We start from the raw sequence: 15,161 nt of genomic DNA on the forward strand, positions 1-15,161 counted from the left end.
AGAATTAATTGAACGAGAAGGTTCAATGTTGTCATGTTTGAAAAAAAATCCTTAGCCGCAACATTTTAGATATAAATTTCATGCTGATTTTTGGTGAGGAATCTACTCATTTTCAAGAGAACAACACTTGCTAGACCAGCAAGAACTCAATTTTCAAATGAGAAATGGTTTAAATTTGTATAACAGTTTTGGCAACAAGAAATAAACAGCTGCGCCATGAGCGCATGATACGCCCGACGTCTTGTGTGGAAGTTTTATGCAATGATCATAAATAGTTTCTGAGAAAGTTTTAAGCAATTACCATTTATTGCTTTTGAGACACGGCGGGACATGTGAAACCCCCCCACCCTGTTTTCTTTTTACAAATATCACTAAAATAAAATTTTGAATCAAACCAAAAAGTATATAGATCTTTAGATTAATATAACAAAGAAGTGTGTACAGTTTCAAGCAATAATCATAAATTGTTTTTGAGATACGACGCGACATGTAAAAAAAAACCTCCCCTTTTTTACAAAATACTCAATAATAAAATTTTGAGTCATCACCAAAAAGTATACAGATCTTTAGATTAATATAACAAAGAAGTGTGTAAAGTTTTAAGCAATAATCATAAATCGTTTTTGAGATACGACACGACATGTAAAAAACCCCTCCCCCTTTTTTACAAAATACTCAATAACTCAAAAATGAAATTTTGAATCATCACCAAAAAGTATACAGATCTTTAAATTAATATAACAAAGAAGTGTGTAAAGTTTTAAGCAATAATCATAAATCGTTTTTGAGATACGGCGCGACATGTAAAAAACCCTCCCCCTTTTTTACAAAATACTCAATAACTCAAAACTTAAATTTTGAATCAGCACCAAAAAGTATACAGATATTAAGATTAATATTACTAAGAAGTGTGTAAAGTTTTAAGCAATAATCAAGAATGGTTTTTGAGATACGGTGCGACATGTGAAAAAAAACACACCCCTGTTTTAGTTACAAAGTGTCGTAACTCAAAAAGTTTAAATCTTATTTTCACCAAAAAGTATACAGATCATTTGACCATCATAAAAAACAACTATATTAAGTTTCATGAAATTTAGATAAGTCGTTTTCAAGTTACGGTGCGACATGTTTACGCCGGACAGACAGACGGACAGACAGACAGACAGACGGACAGACAGACAGACAGACGGACGGACACCGGACATTTGTATACCATAATACGTCCCGTCAAAATTTTGACGGGCGTATAAAAATTGCTGAAAATAAAAGATGAATCTTAGGACACTGACTGACTAATTCTAGACTTTTGGTCTATTAGCATGATTAGTATAATACATTTGTATAATTTTGATTTTGTTTGTCACTACCCCTAAACACGATTTTCATTCTACTTCTATGCCTCTGAATTACCCCCCATTCAATACAATTCAGCATGTTTAATATAAAGACTTTTACTGTTGTCAATATTCACACTGTAAATGACAGCCATCAATTTTACAGTGTTTTGGACAAAAGAGAAGGCTTAATAAGGTCAACTGTTAGGCCCCTTGAGTTTCAAAATCAATAATTATTATCATAAATCTATAAAATAGCTGGCTTTAAGATGTTCAAAAGACTTAGTCACACAGAAATTAAAAAAAATTTTGGATTGTATATTACGTATTTGCTTTAGGGTTTCAAACTTCTTACATGCAGGCAAACTGCAAAACCTCCTAAAAAAGTGTCATTATAAGATCTTGTCATTAATATTTAAATATGAGCCAAGGAATCCAATGGCGGTTCCAGGTGAGGGGATTCCTGGGGATGGAATTCCCCGTTCTTATATGATCAATGCATTTGAAAGGAAACATATGCTTGGAACCCACCCCTTTATCCTAGGTTGGGAATCCCCCTTTTAAAACTGGCTGTATCCCCCTGGACTCACTAGCTATGTACATGTACTTCAAAACATATTTTGCTGTATACAATGTATGTCTTACACTGTGATGTACAAAATTCATTATGTGGGTTAAATATCTTTTAAAGGGTCTTGGTTCTTAAATTTAGTTTAAAACTGAAACTAGAAAAATGCTTCTTTTGAGCCCCTAATAATTCCTAATGACCATCATCCCCAAAATCAATCCCAACCTTTCTTTTGAGGTTTGGAATCTTCTTGGAAAAAATTCATAGAGATCCATTCACTTAAACTTAAGTTATTGTCCGGAAAACATATGTCTTCGGTCGACGACAAAGACACCATAGCATTATACGAACCCAAAATGTTTTTGCGGTAGTATAGAAATACTTGTTTTTGGTCCCTTTATGGCCCCTTATTCCTTAAACTATTTGTACCATAACTCTCAAAATCCCAACCTTCCTTTTGTGATATTGAACCTTCTTGCAAAATTTCATAGAGATCTATTCACTTGAACTAAAGTTATTGTCCCGAGACCTACATTGTAATGTGTCTTCTGACGAAGACAACAACGCAGAGGACAACGACATCATAGCATTAATCATGTTAATTATACGAACCCACAAATTTTTTTGAGGTCCTATAAAAATTGAACAAGGTTTATTGTGAAAATACATGTGCATGTACATGTACTGCTAAAAATACTGTTTAGAAGAAAAATAATAAACAGAGTTCCAATGCAATGTCCCCCACCTTGCACATATTTTATCTACAAGTATCCAGGGCCAATAACAAATTTAGAAACTTTGGTTGTCTAGTCTGTCAAGGACCTTAACCATGGGAAACAAGGAAAATTTCAATATCAAACTTGACCACCAATATGTCATCAGTAAAGAAATGGTTGAATGTTTCAAAAGTGATTGCATGGAAACTATAAAAAGTGCAAATTTTCAATTTATCAAGAAATCAAATCATAAAAAGTAGACAGCAAAAATGACAAACACCAATATTCAATTTGACCTCCATTTTTACACCAATAACAACATATTAAAAATGTTAATAGTATTGATCAAGTGTTCATAAGAAATTGTATGGAATTGACATAAATTGTAAGAACCATATCACCTTTAACCATTGTTAACACAGTTAAAGTGGAACCATATCACCTTAACCATTGTTAACACAGTTAAAGTGGAACCATATCACCTTAACCATTGTTAACACAGTTAAAGTGGAACCATATCACCTTAACCATTGTTAACACAGTTAAAGTGGAACCATATCACCTTAACCATTGTTAACACAGTTAAAGTGGAACCATATCACCTTAACCATTGTTAACACAGTTAAAGTGAAAATCATCATAAATCAAACTATTTTTTAATGATCATGATTTGACACTAATCATTGTTAATTCTTCTGTGTTCATAATTTGGCATTAATTTTCAGTGTTCATAATTTTGCCAATAAAAAAATTATTGGGCAGTAAACTTTTCCTAAGTAGAGGCCTGATCAAAACCCATAGAAGTTGAAGGTCATTTTATGAAACACCAATTTTCAGGCTTGTATGTCAAAAATGTTCATGTAAACCAATTTACAACATAGTATCTTGAAGAAATGTTAATTCTATCATTTAGTGGCAAAATTCAAAAGTGACATGAAATGGCATAGTCATCATACCAGGGCTTCCTTTTTTTTTTAGCCAGTCGGACATTTTATATTTTATCCCAATTCTAATCCCTTAAGACTAAATAAGCAAAAGGCAATTATGGTAATCAGTTGGCCATCCCAATAATTAACATATATAAAATCTATATTAAACTTTACTTTGACATAAATTTGATGTTCTGACTTAAACTATTTAATTGGTAGTGCATCATTTGAAGTGTGCAACATCAGTGTACTAATATCTGCCTTAAGACTCTTTATTTGTGCAAAATAACGTTGTCAAAAACTTAAATTTTGTTTTTAAAAGCAGATTTTCGTAATTACTAATGTAGACTTGACATTGATAAAACATAGACCAGAGACAAATATGTAAACTTTGTGTACGTTTACAAGGTACTCTTTCCATGTTATTTCATCAAAATACTTAAAATAAATGTTAGATAAAGGTATCAACGATAATTTAAGCATTTTGGAAGAAATTAGGATGCATAATTAAATTTTTCCACCTTCTTAAGAAAGCCTAGAAAACTAAAAAGAAGATATTTGTTTCATGCTTTTCCCAAGCAGACAATGTGCAGTAAATTTATATATATCCGAAATATATGACTTTTTTTTTAAGCCATGCATCATACATGTTAAACTTACAGCATAAATCAGCACTTTAGTAAACCCCTTTTCATTGATGATAAGAGGAATATGGTGCTGAACCTAACTTTTTGTAAGCCAGGGGCAGATTTTGCCATTTTTAAAAGGGGGTTCCAACTCAAGAACACACACACACCCCTTGATCCTCCACTGTAAGCCATTCTACAAATGTATGCCAAAAGAATAGTTCCTCAAAGAGTTTCTAATAAAAATAATTTGAAAAAAACTTGAATTTCTGATGGTAACTGGTCATTGGTCAGTAAACTTTATCAAAGTACTACTATTTTTATTCTGAGTCACAGGGGAGCAGGGATCTCCATGGCCTGTTTAACGATGGCACCCCGCCATCGTTTAATTGTCTTGCGTCATCGTAAAATGACTTGCGCCATCGTTAAATTGTCTTGCGCCATCGTTAAATTGTCTTCCGCCATCGTTCAAAACTTCATCGTTTTTTGCAGCCCGACACCATTTTTTTTATCAATTATAATCAAATGCATGTAATTGCATAACCCTTAGGCTTTTTATGTTATTATCCAAAACAGTTCAAACGCCTGAGGGATATCCGGATTAAGATCGCTAATCACTTGTACCTGAGCTTGTACAGGTAGATCAACAAACCAGACAGGAGAATACTATCTGAGGATAGAAAATCCATTTGTCGAATTAATCAACTAAGTTTCAGCAAATGATTATGACAATTTAGATTAAATAAATAAATTAATAATCCAGTTACAAAGAAAACAGTTTAACAAGTTGAACATGTGCTTTATTTTGACTTACGCAATCAGCATCCCACTTTTTTAAGAAGTACAAAATAAGACGCAAAACAGTAAATATTATTTCATTGCAAATAACTCGAGTACTGCTGTAACGATAATTTAGAATTACTTTAAAAGTTTAAAAGTAAAAACTTTTAAAAATATTTCCTGTAAAGGAATATTGTATCGTAATTCCGAACTCATTTCGTATATTACAATCAAATTGATACATCCGCGTTTCCGGTTTCTATTCAGACTCGAAAGATGCATGTTGCACAGCATCAATTTGCCAGATAAAGTCATTAAAAACCTTTTCATTTGTCAATGTTTGCTTTACAAATCTCTTTAACCTTTTATATAACCCGTACGAATCGTTTTGTTGTTGCTGCAAATCAGCCATACCGATAATTGGTTCTGAATTTGACAGTGTCCATGAAAAATAAGCTCCACTTCATATGATTTTTAACCCACATAACAATTACCAAAAATACAAGAAATCTTAATGAGGACCTTCATGACAGCTTTTGGTCATTCTCAACTAAGGGGGGACCATGAAGACTTGGCATTTGAATGGTTTAAAACGGCAATAAATGCAAATATTGATACTTCTTATTCTCTATAATGAAAATTCAAATAAATATAATTTAAATAAGCAATGATTTAGCATGTTCACTATTCCTTGTATGGAGGGATAAAATACTTCCGATAGCGCTACACTGTACAGCGTAGACACGGTTTGTAATGGTGAAAGTTCCTCCATCGTTCAATTTTCATCCATGGAGATCCCTGGGGGAGAGTCCAGACATTTTTCAAAAATTGTGTATTTTGGGGCAGGGGGTCCCAACCAAGTTCCGACCATATTTAAGGTCCCCATTCAAATGCAATGATTTTTCAAAAATGGGGGGTTCCAACCCACCCCCACTCTTAACCCTCCCCCTAAATGTGCCACTGCAGTTGGGGGAGATTTAGTCTGAGTTCTGAATTTTTGGGGGGGATTTTGTAGCTTTGCCAAAATCAAAAATCATTTATTGAATATGTTTTTTTTAATTTAAACAAAAATATAATGAAAAACACAGAACTAAAATTAATACTACTATATGGTCGCCTTAGCATAGGCGACCATAGCTGCGGAACCGTAGCTCTTAGGTCCTTATGTTATTTTTTGACTATTTGCGCAGCTATGGTCGCCTATGCAAATAAATACTTCCTTTTACCTTGTAACTTAGTTTTACCTCAAGAAATCAAACTCAAGGGAGATAACTGGAAGAATAATTTTGCAAAATTTCTATGCAACTTTACAATGAAACGATTGCCTTGTATAAAAATGTTATCAACTCAGAGACATTCTTTTCAACTGAATATTGGTTATATACCGGTAAAAAGATCAACCGGTTTTGCATATATATATCTAACATCTCAACCTAAAAACTACTATTATATACACAAATAGTAATCTCAGTCTTACCGATAAATATAAGTGCATTTCTGCATTTGCTTTACATGTGTATTAGAATGCGCACCTCGGCTACACACGACGGTGTATAAATTGAATACCTACCAATATGTACTAGCTATATGTTCACTTGTAATCCTTGAATTATTTATTTCACAGTAAAATATACTTGTGAACATATATACTGTATTCGACGAACTGCCATTTTCTTTCGATCATATTTAATGTTGACATTGATACCCAATCGGTTTCCTTCCACAGGTCACGTGAGATCAATTTAACATCAGCATCTTTCTTGCATCAGTATGGAATATTCAATAGATATCAATATTTTGGATAAATCAATGTTATGTCATCAATCATTAACAGTCTGATACGTAAAACAAGGGCAAACACAATATGAAAAAAATTATGTGAGATATTTATTCATAAGTGATCATAAGTTAATTTGTAATTTTTTTTTATATCCTAACTCTGAAACTAAAATGATCATAGTAGGTAGCTAGAAAAATTAATTAAAACATTGAATCATTATTTACCTTGTCTATACTCATTGGTCATAATACAGTACACATTTTATCGTTTTTCCCCCCACAAGTTTAAGCGTTATAACTGTAGATATATTGTAATTGTATGTATACAGATACATGCAGATGTTACTGAGATACAGGAATTGCACAGGGGATCTCAACATGGGATTTTTGGTAAAGTTGTGCAGCTGGGATTGAAAAAAAACACCCCTATTTATAATTGTGAAATCCCTACTAATACATATGTATTTCACAGAGAAATTATAACCCATTCTTGCAGAGGGTAAAGATTATTAATTTTGACAGTGTAATAAAATTTTATCATTAACAAAACATATTTGTGGAAATTTTAATGACAAAGAGTTAGTAAATTGATTATAAAGGACAATAACTCCTTAAGGGGTCAATTGACCATTTCAGTCATGTGACTTATTTGTAAATCTTACTTTGCTGAACATTATTGCTGTTTACAGTTTATCTCTATCTATAATATTCAAGATAATATCCAAAAACAGCAAAATTTCCTTAAAATTACCAATTCAGGGGCAGCAAATCAACAACCTGTTGTCCGATTCATCTCAAAATTTCAGGGCAGCTAGATCTTACCTAATAAACAATTTTACCCCATGTCAGATTTGCTCCAAATGCTTTGATTTTTAAGTTATGAGCCAAAAACTGCATTTTACCCCCATGTTCTATTTTTAGCCGTGGCGGCCATCTTGGTTGGATTGCCAGGTTACCGGACACATTTTTTAAACAAGATACCTCAAAGATGGTTGTGGCCAAGTTTGGATTAATTTGGCCCAGAAATTTCACAGGAGAAGATTTTTGTAAAAGATTACTAAGATTTACGAAAAATGGTTAAAAATTGACTATAAAGGGCAATTACTCCAAATGCTTTGGTTTTTGAGTTATAAGCCAAAAACTGCATTTTACCCCCTATGTTCTATTTCTAGCCATGGCGGTCATCTTGGTTGGTTGGCCGGGTCACCGGACACATTTTTTTAACTAGATACCCCAAAGATAATTGTGGCTAAGTTTGGTTAAATTTGGCGCAGTAGTTTCAGAGGAGAAGATTTTTGTAAAAGTTAACGACGACGGACGACGACGGACGACGACGACGCCGGACGCCGGACGCAAAGTTATGGGAGAAGCTCACTTGGCCCTTCGGGCCAGGTGAGCTAAAAAGGGACTTATTCCAGCGGCACATATGTATATACCTTCATAAAGGAAAAGACACCCCCCCCCCCCACCGGCAGGTATTGTATGCACTCCCATTTTATTAACAAAAAATCGTTAACTAATAAAATTTCTTTAAATGAAGTTTTTTTCTGGAAAGAATACTCAAAAGGTCAATAAAATATCTATTACTGCACCCTACGGAAATTTCCTTTCCGATAACATTTTTTGTGAATATCAAAAATTCTCCAACTTTGAACAACAGAATAACAACTTAATAATTAAACAATGGAAACGAAATGCAACTCTCAGCAACCTACAATCATTTATTCATCTGCATGTCATATATTTTTCTTCAATTTAAATCGGCAATCCATAGAGGAGTTTCACAAAATTAGCCATATATGAAACCAATGTTTCAACGGAGAAATGCCTCCCACTACAGATATATATTTACAGGTAAACCTTGTGGGACAATGAAACTGAAAAATGAATATACAAGCGTAGTTACATCACGGGCGTGGAGACTGTATCTTGTTAAGTCCAAGTTAGTAATTAGAGCAATCCCTGGTCGGAGTAGAGGCAGCGCGACAACTGGCTTTGCTATTGTTAATTTTTTTTAGCCAAAAAATTGAGAGGTCAAATTAACAATGTGTATTCCGAAGTGTAATGTGCAGATATTGTAAACATTGGAAATTCTCTTCCGGTCTTTTCAACTGACATTTAGTTTACAAAAATAAGACCGAGATGTAGCATGGTTGTATCCCAGGCTCCATTGTAACTAAGCTAAAAAAAATCGTAAGGGTTTCTCGGAACCTAGTGTCTCGCCTACTTTTGTTGTTAATCGCAGACTCAACAAAAATAGGGGAAAATCAATAAAAATATTCCTCTCATTACTATCTTTTGATTATATGAAGCTTCTGTCCAAGTTTGGAAAAAAAACAGAATAGTTTATGAATCTAATAAAAAAAAAAACTTTAACTGCAGACTGTATGTAATGTTAACTGGATGAAAACATAAGTCCATTTAGAAGTAAAATACAAATAACAGGTACAAGAAATTAAAAAAAAATCATTCTAGATACTAGCTTCTGTCCAAGTTTGGTACAAATCCAGGATAGTTTAAGAAAGTTATCAAAATTATAAAAACTTTAACCACAGAGTGAATGTTCTGTTTCCTGGCATAAAAAAGTCCATTTATAAGTAAAATACGGAAAAAAATAGAATTTTATTTTTACAAGATTTACTTCTGGATACTATCTTATGATCATAAACAAGCTTCTGTCCCAGTTTCGTAGAAATCCAGGATAGTTTAAGAAAGTAATTAAAATTTCAAAAACTTTAACCACAGAGAGAATATTTTTGGACGCCGCCGCCGACGATGACGCCAACGGAATGTAGGATCGCTATGTCTCGCTTTTTCGACTCAAGTCGAAGGCTCGAAAAAAAATCCAAATCGTGATTAACGTAGATACAAAGAAGAAAGGGACAACTCATGTTTACATCAAAAGATCTTAAACTCCACCCTTATTCAATCAAAATATTAGTAGGATACTTATAGTTTTACCAAGAAACCCATATTTATTGATGACCGTACCATCATCATGACACATATCTAATTTGCACCACAACTTCCAAATCAATGGTTTAACAAATACAGCTTTAACAATTTAATAAAATCTGTGACCAAAAGACAAATGTATTAGTCCCAGATAAAATAGTAAAAATTTTAATTGTTCATGATGGAAAAAAATCTAAATCCCGATTTTCTCCATGCCTAATATTGTGTTAACTGTAGTAGCGTCGAAAAACTAAGAACTAATGTGGACGTTTTGCGCGAAGAAACATTCCGACTCTATCTACTACAGTTTACATAAAATAACACAAAATGGTTAAAACTATAAAATCAACATTCAAGGGCAATCTACGAAAAATTCTGCCAAATATACAAACATGAACAAGTCGAAAATAACCTGACAACGCCATGGCTAAAAATAACCTGACAATGCCATGGCTAAAAATCAAAGTGACCAACAGACAAACAACAGTACACAAAACACAAAAAATAAATACTGAGAAACACGAACCATATTGGTTTTTTTTACCTGTGGGTTTTACCACAGGTTCCAAGAATTTTACCTGGCACCAAAAGCAGATCAAAAACCTACACATTGCCTAGCACCGGCACATTTGACAATTGCTGATGGTCTAATTAAGCAAGTTGTAAACTATGGGAGGCATCCTTATGTAAGTACTGGAAAGACTTATAGTTCTGGCTTTCAATGTTTTAAAACATTTATGGTATGGTAATCAGAATCATATAAAGAGTGTGCCAATAGAAGAAGATTGTTTATTTTATTTCGTAACCTATTGCAAGAGCTCTTATTAGCTAACTCATGCTACAATTGTATTTAGTAGGAACTACAGGCATACTCACTTTAAGTATAGGGCATCTGCCGGACCTTTGACAAATTGTGCGCGGTTAGATTGTATATCAAGAGGTAGAAAAACGAAAAAAATATCTCAGAAAAATGTGAAACAAAAGATTACCATAACGTCTCAGTATTGAAAGATTTGTGGTTTTTGTCCTATTGGAAATATATATAAGACATAAACTCCAGAAGAAAACGAGGACATCCGTTCAACAGAAAACAAATTTTGGACCTATATCAAACACAAGAAAAAGGATAAAAATGGGGTTGCACCACTTATAAGAAATGGGCAATTAGGAACTGACCAAATAAATAAAGTAAATATACTAAATGATATGTTTCATTCGGTCTTCTCCGCTAGCTAGCGCTGCATGTCCCATCAATAAACGAGATTTTGAAAAGAAAACCCTCAAGACCGTCCTTCAAGAAAACTATCCAAACAGCTAACAAATAATCATCACAAATAATGATATGGAAAAATAACTGAAAAATCTAAAACGACAAAATGCTGCTAGACCGAACAACATTAAACCAGCGATTCTGTAAGAAATAACCAGTGAAATTGCTCCGATCTTAACAATCATATACAATTTTTCGATGAACAAAGGAAAGATACACAATGACTGGCGAACTGCAAATGTCACTCCGGCATATAAGAAAGGCCAGCTAACTATATATATAGGCCAATATTCCTAACATGTATCTGTTGCAAAATAATTGAACATATAGTCACCAGTAATATCATGAAACATGCATCAATGCTCTTCAACTTCGTACTTTATTTGGCCTATTCAACAATGTTTTATTCGAGCGTCACTGGTGAATCTTTTTTTTTAGACGAAACGCGCGTCTGGCGTAATTTTAATCCTGGTATCTATGATGAGTATAGTTTATTTACAACCACTGGGTCGATGTCACTGCTGGTGGAGATTTATTTCCCCGAGGGTATCACCAGCCCAGTAGTCAGCACTTCTGTGTTGACTTGAGTTATAATTGATATGTTCATAATTATAAATTAACTGTTAACAAAATTTTGAATTTTTGAAATACTAAGGACCCTTTTCTATCTCAGGAATAGATCAACTAAGTTGTATTTGGCAACACTTTAAGGCATTTTTGGTCCTCCATGCTCTTCAACTTCGTACTTTATTTGGCCTTTTTAACAACTTTTCATTCGAGCGTCACTGGTGAGTTTTTTGTAGATGAAACGCGCGTCTGGCGTAAATATGAAATTTTATATTCTGGTATCTATGATGAGTTTATTTACAACCACTGGGTCGATGCCACTGCTGGTGGAGATTTATTTCCCAGAGGGTATCACCAGCCCAGTAGCCAAGACTAATCCACCATTTTCTACATTTGAAAATGCCTGTACCAAGTCAGGAATATGACAGTTCTTGTCCATTTATTTTTGATGTGTTTTGTCATTTGATTTTGCCATGTGATTAGGGACTTTCCGACTTGATTTTCCTCTGAGTTCAGTATTTTTGTGATTTTATTTTTTACAACCAATGGGTCGATGCCACTTGCTGGTGGAGATTTATTTCACCGAGGGTATCACCAGCCCAGTAGTCAGCACTTCTGTGTTGACTTGAGTTATCATTGATATGTTCATAATTATAAATTAACTGTTAACAAAATTTTGAATTTTTTGAAATACTAAGGACCCTTTTCTACCTCAGGAATAGATTACCTTAGCTGTATTTGGCAAAACTTCAACTTCGTACTTTATTTGGCCTTTTTAACAATGTTTTATTCGAGCGTCACTGGTAAGTCTTTTGTTGACGAAACGCGCGTCTGGCGTAAATATGAAATTTTAATCCTGGTATCTATGATGAGTTAATATGCAGAGGTAAATAACATCCTATATTCACTACAACATTGCTTCGTGAGACAAGGCGTCTCACAGTTTACTCTTACATAAATTATTCCATTATGTAATTCGATGTAAAACAAACAAGAATTTCTCAAGGGCAGAACCCAAGTAGTAGTTGTTGAAGGCAAAAAAAAAACAAGCAAAGTGAAGGTAGAATCCGGAGTATCACACAAGGATTAGTCATTGGGCCCAGTCTCTTTCTATTTTACATTAACGACCTACCAGAAGGCCTACACTCCACAGTGAGACTATTTGCGAATAGTATGTTTAAAAAAGAAGATTTGGTTAGATTGCCAAAGAGACAGACAACTCTCCACAAGAGAGCAAATGATATAGAAATTAACATCAATGAGCAAAGCCCATACCGCATAGTCAGCTATAAAAGGCCCCGAAATCACAAATGTAAAACAATTCGAACGAGAAAACTAACGGCCTATCGGTAATTAGTGTGGTCTATTTTACAATTTCCTTAGACAAGGACTGCCATAAACTTCAAGAAGACCAGGACAAACTGGCAAAATGGGGAAAACTTTGGAAAATGGAGTGCAAAATTCAGCGTCCTCAGTCACATAAAAGAACAAAAGAAAATCAAGTGGAACTACACACTCCATGGCCATACTCTTGAGCATAAAACAGCGACTAAATACCCAGGCTACACCATTGCAAATGATTTAGATTGAGGAGAACACATAAACACTTCACAGGTAAAGCCAACCAAAGCCACATATAAGTAAGACCACAAATGGACCATGACAGTATGGGACCCATTCCAACAAAACCACATAGATTAAATTGAAAAGGCATAAAGACTAGCTGTATGCAACCAGTAAAGGAATAGATCAAGAGTCAGTATCATAACTGAATTAAGATGGAAATGCTTACAAACAAGACGAAAAGAAGCTGAACTCATCATGTGTTACAAAATAACAAACGACCTTGTAACCATAGATAAGAGTACAAGAAGCTCCACCCGCAGCCAGCCACCAAAGACTGTAGAAAAATGGTCCTTCTTATTCGAAATATCTTATACCACTTATGTCGACGAAAGTTATGCATGAATCTGAATCACCTGTAACAGAAGAAAAAGTTCAATCTTTGTGCTGAAACTAAAGTCCAAGAGAGTATAAACTCTCGGTAAAAGTAGCCATAGATTGGAGGTAAGGCGATACAAAAGAGTTCTCATTTCTCCAGAAACCTGCAGACAGTACCTCTTCTAAAGATGCACTGTTAAACAGAGCCCAGGATGTACCCCTAACACCACAAGCTTTAACATTAAAACTATTCAAAAGTTCTGCCTTAGAAGAACCATTAGCTAAAGATATGCATTTGCATATCCAAATAGTTTGAACAGAAAGATCTGAGATTCCTTTTTAAATAGGAATAAAGAATCTTGAGTTAGAAACAGAACGTTAACTACTCGTTCTATCCAGATAAATATAAAGGATTCTTACTGGACATAAAAGTACAGAAAAAGAATCACTAGGGAGTGCAGGAATTACGACTGGTTCTTCACCCTTATCTGGAATCTGATTCCTTGCAAGAAAAGCAGGATCAGTTAAAAGAGTAACAGAAGATTTATCCCTGTTAAATCGAAGGCAAGCATCAGAAATAGAGAAAGCATGGATTTCACTCCTTCTCTGTCCAGAAGCAAAAGATAAATGAAATTGGTCGCAAACAGATCTATCTGAGGTGACCTCCAATGAAAAGTCACAGCTTTGAAAACTACTTGAAGTAGTTCACACTCCGTGTTTACTGAAGCAAGGGATCTGGATAGAGTGTCGGCTAGAATATTGAGGTGCCCCGCAATATGTCTCACCACTAGATGAACCTGAATGAAAATGTATCTGGCTATCTGATAACGAGAAGGTGGGTGAGTTTCACCCTAATTCTTGAGATAAGCTACAACTGTTGTGTTGTCCGTAGCCAGAATGACAGACTAATTCTTTAGAGACAGTTGGAAATGATTCAGTACAAGCAGAACTGCTTTCATTTCCAATACATTGATATAGAACTCTACCAAAAGATCTTGATTCCAGATTCCCGAGATTGTAAGGCCCTCCAGATATGCTCCCCAACCGAGGGTGGCGGCATCTGTGAATAGTGTTAGAACGAAGTCTTGAGAAGGAATTATCTCTAACTTTTTCCAAGAGATTAGGAAGCCTAGGGACAGAAAACAATTGGTGACCAAATATGTCTAAACCCTCAATTTGATTGGGCAATTTTTTGAGAAGGGAATCGTTCAGGTATGAATGTGAATAGAGAGGGCATGTAGGTGGGCTATAGTTGCCTGCATGGTTTGGTAAAAGCCAAAGGGGCTGTAGAAAGGCCAATATGGAGAGCCTTGAACTGGAAAACTTTGTTGTTCCAAACGAAGCGAAGGTATTTCCTGTAAGTATTGGAAGTGGGAATGTGGAAATAAGCATCTGAAAGATCCAGAGAAGTAGTCCACATTCCTGGAAGGATTGAAGCCCTGATTTATCTGTTGATTTCCATTTTGAAATGGGGAACAATAAGAAAGTTGTTAAGAATAGATAGGTATATAACCGGCCTCATTCCTCCGTCTTCTTTGGAACCAGAAAATGACGGGAATAAAATCGCGGAAACAGAGTTAGAGCGGCACCTCCTCTATTGCAGATTTATGTAACATTGTGTCAACTTCTACTGATAGAAGTTGATACCTGACTGGGTCTTGAATATGAGACGAACTTATCGGTACTGCAAATTGAG

At 34.6% G+C, this 15,161-nt stretch overlaps 1 protein-coding gene across 8 annotated transcripts in view; it reads right to left on the reverse strand.

Moving 5' to 3' along the window:
- Positions 1–6,737, reverse strand: part of LOC139517292 (1-phosphatidylinositol 4,5-bisphosphate phosphodiesterase beta-4-like) — a 103,132-nt gene extending 96,395 nt beyond the window's left edge. For 4 of the 8 annotated variants that reach the window (XM_071308208.1, XM_071308209.1, XM_071308204.1 and 1 more), the window contains exon 1: positions 6,524–6,660. The gene's annotated coding sequence lies outside the window, so the exon portion shown is untranslated. Of the gene's footprint in view, positions 1–6,523 lie in introns of all 8 variants that reach the window. The other 4 variants (XM_071308205.1, XM_071308203.1, XM_071308206.1 and 1 more) reach the window with 3 other exon arrangements.
- Between the last annotated feature and the right edge of the window lie 8,424 nt (positions 6,738–15,161).

Source organism: Mytilus edulis, chromosome 3, assembly GCF_963676685.1.
Source record: "Mytilus edulis chromosome 3, xbMytEdul2.2, whole genome shotgun sequence".
Lineage (NCBI taxonomy): Eukaryota > Metazoa > Mollusca > Bivalvia > Mytilida > Mytilidae > Mytilus > Mytilus edulis.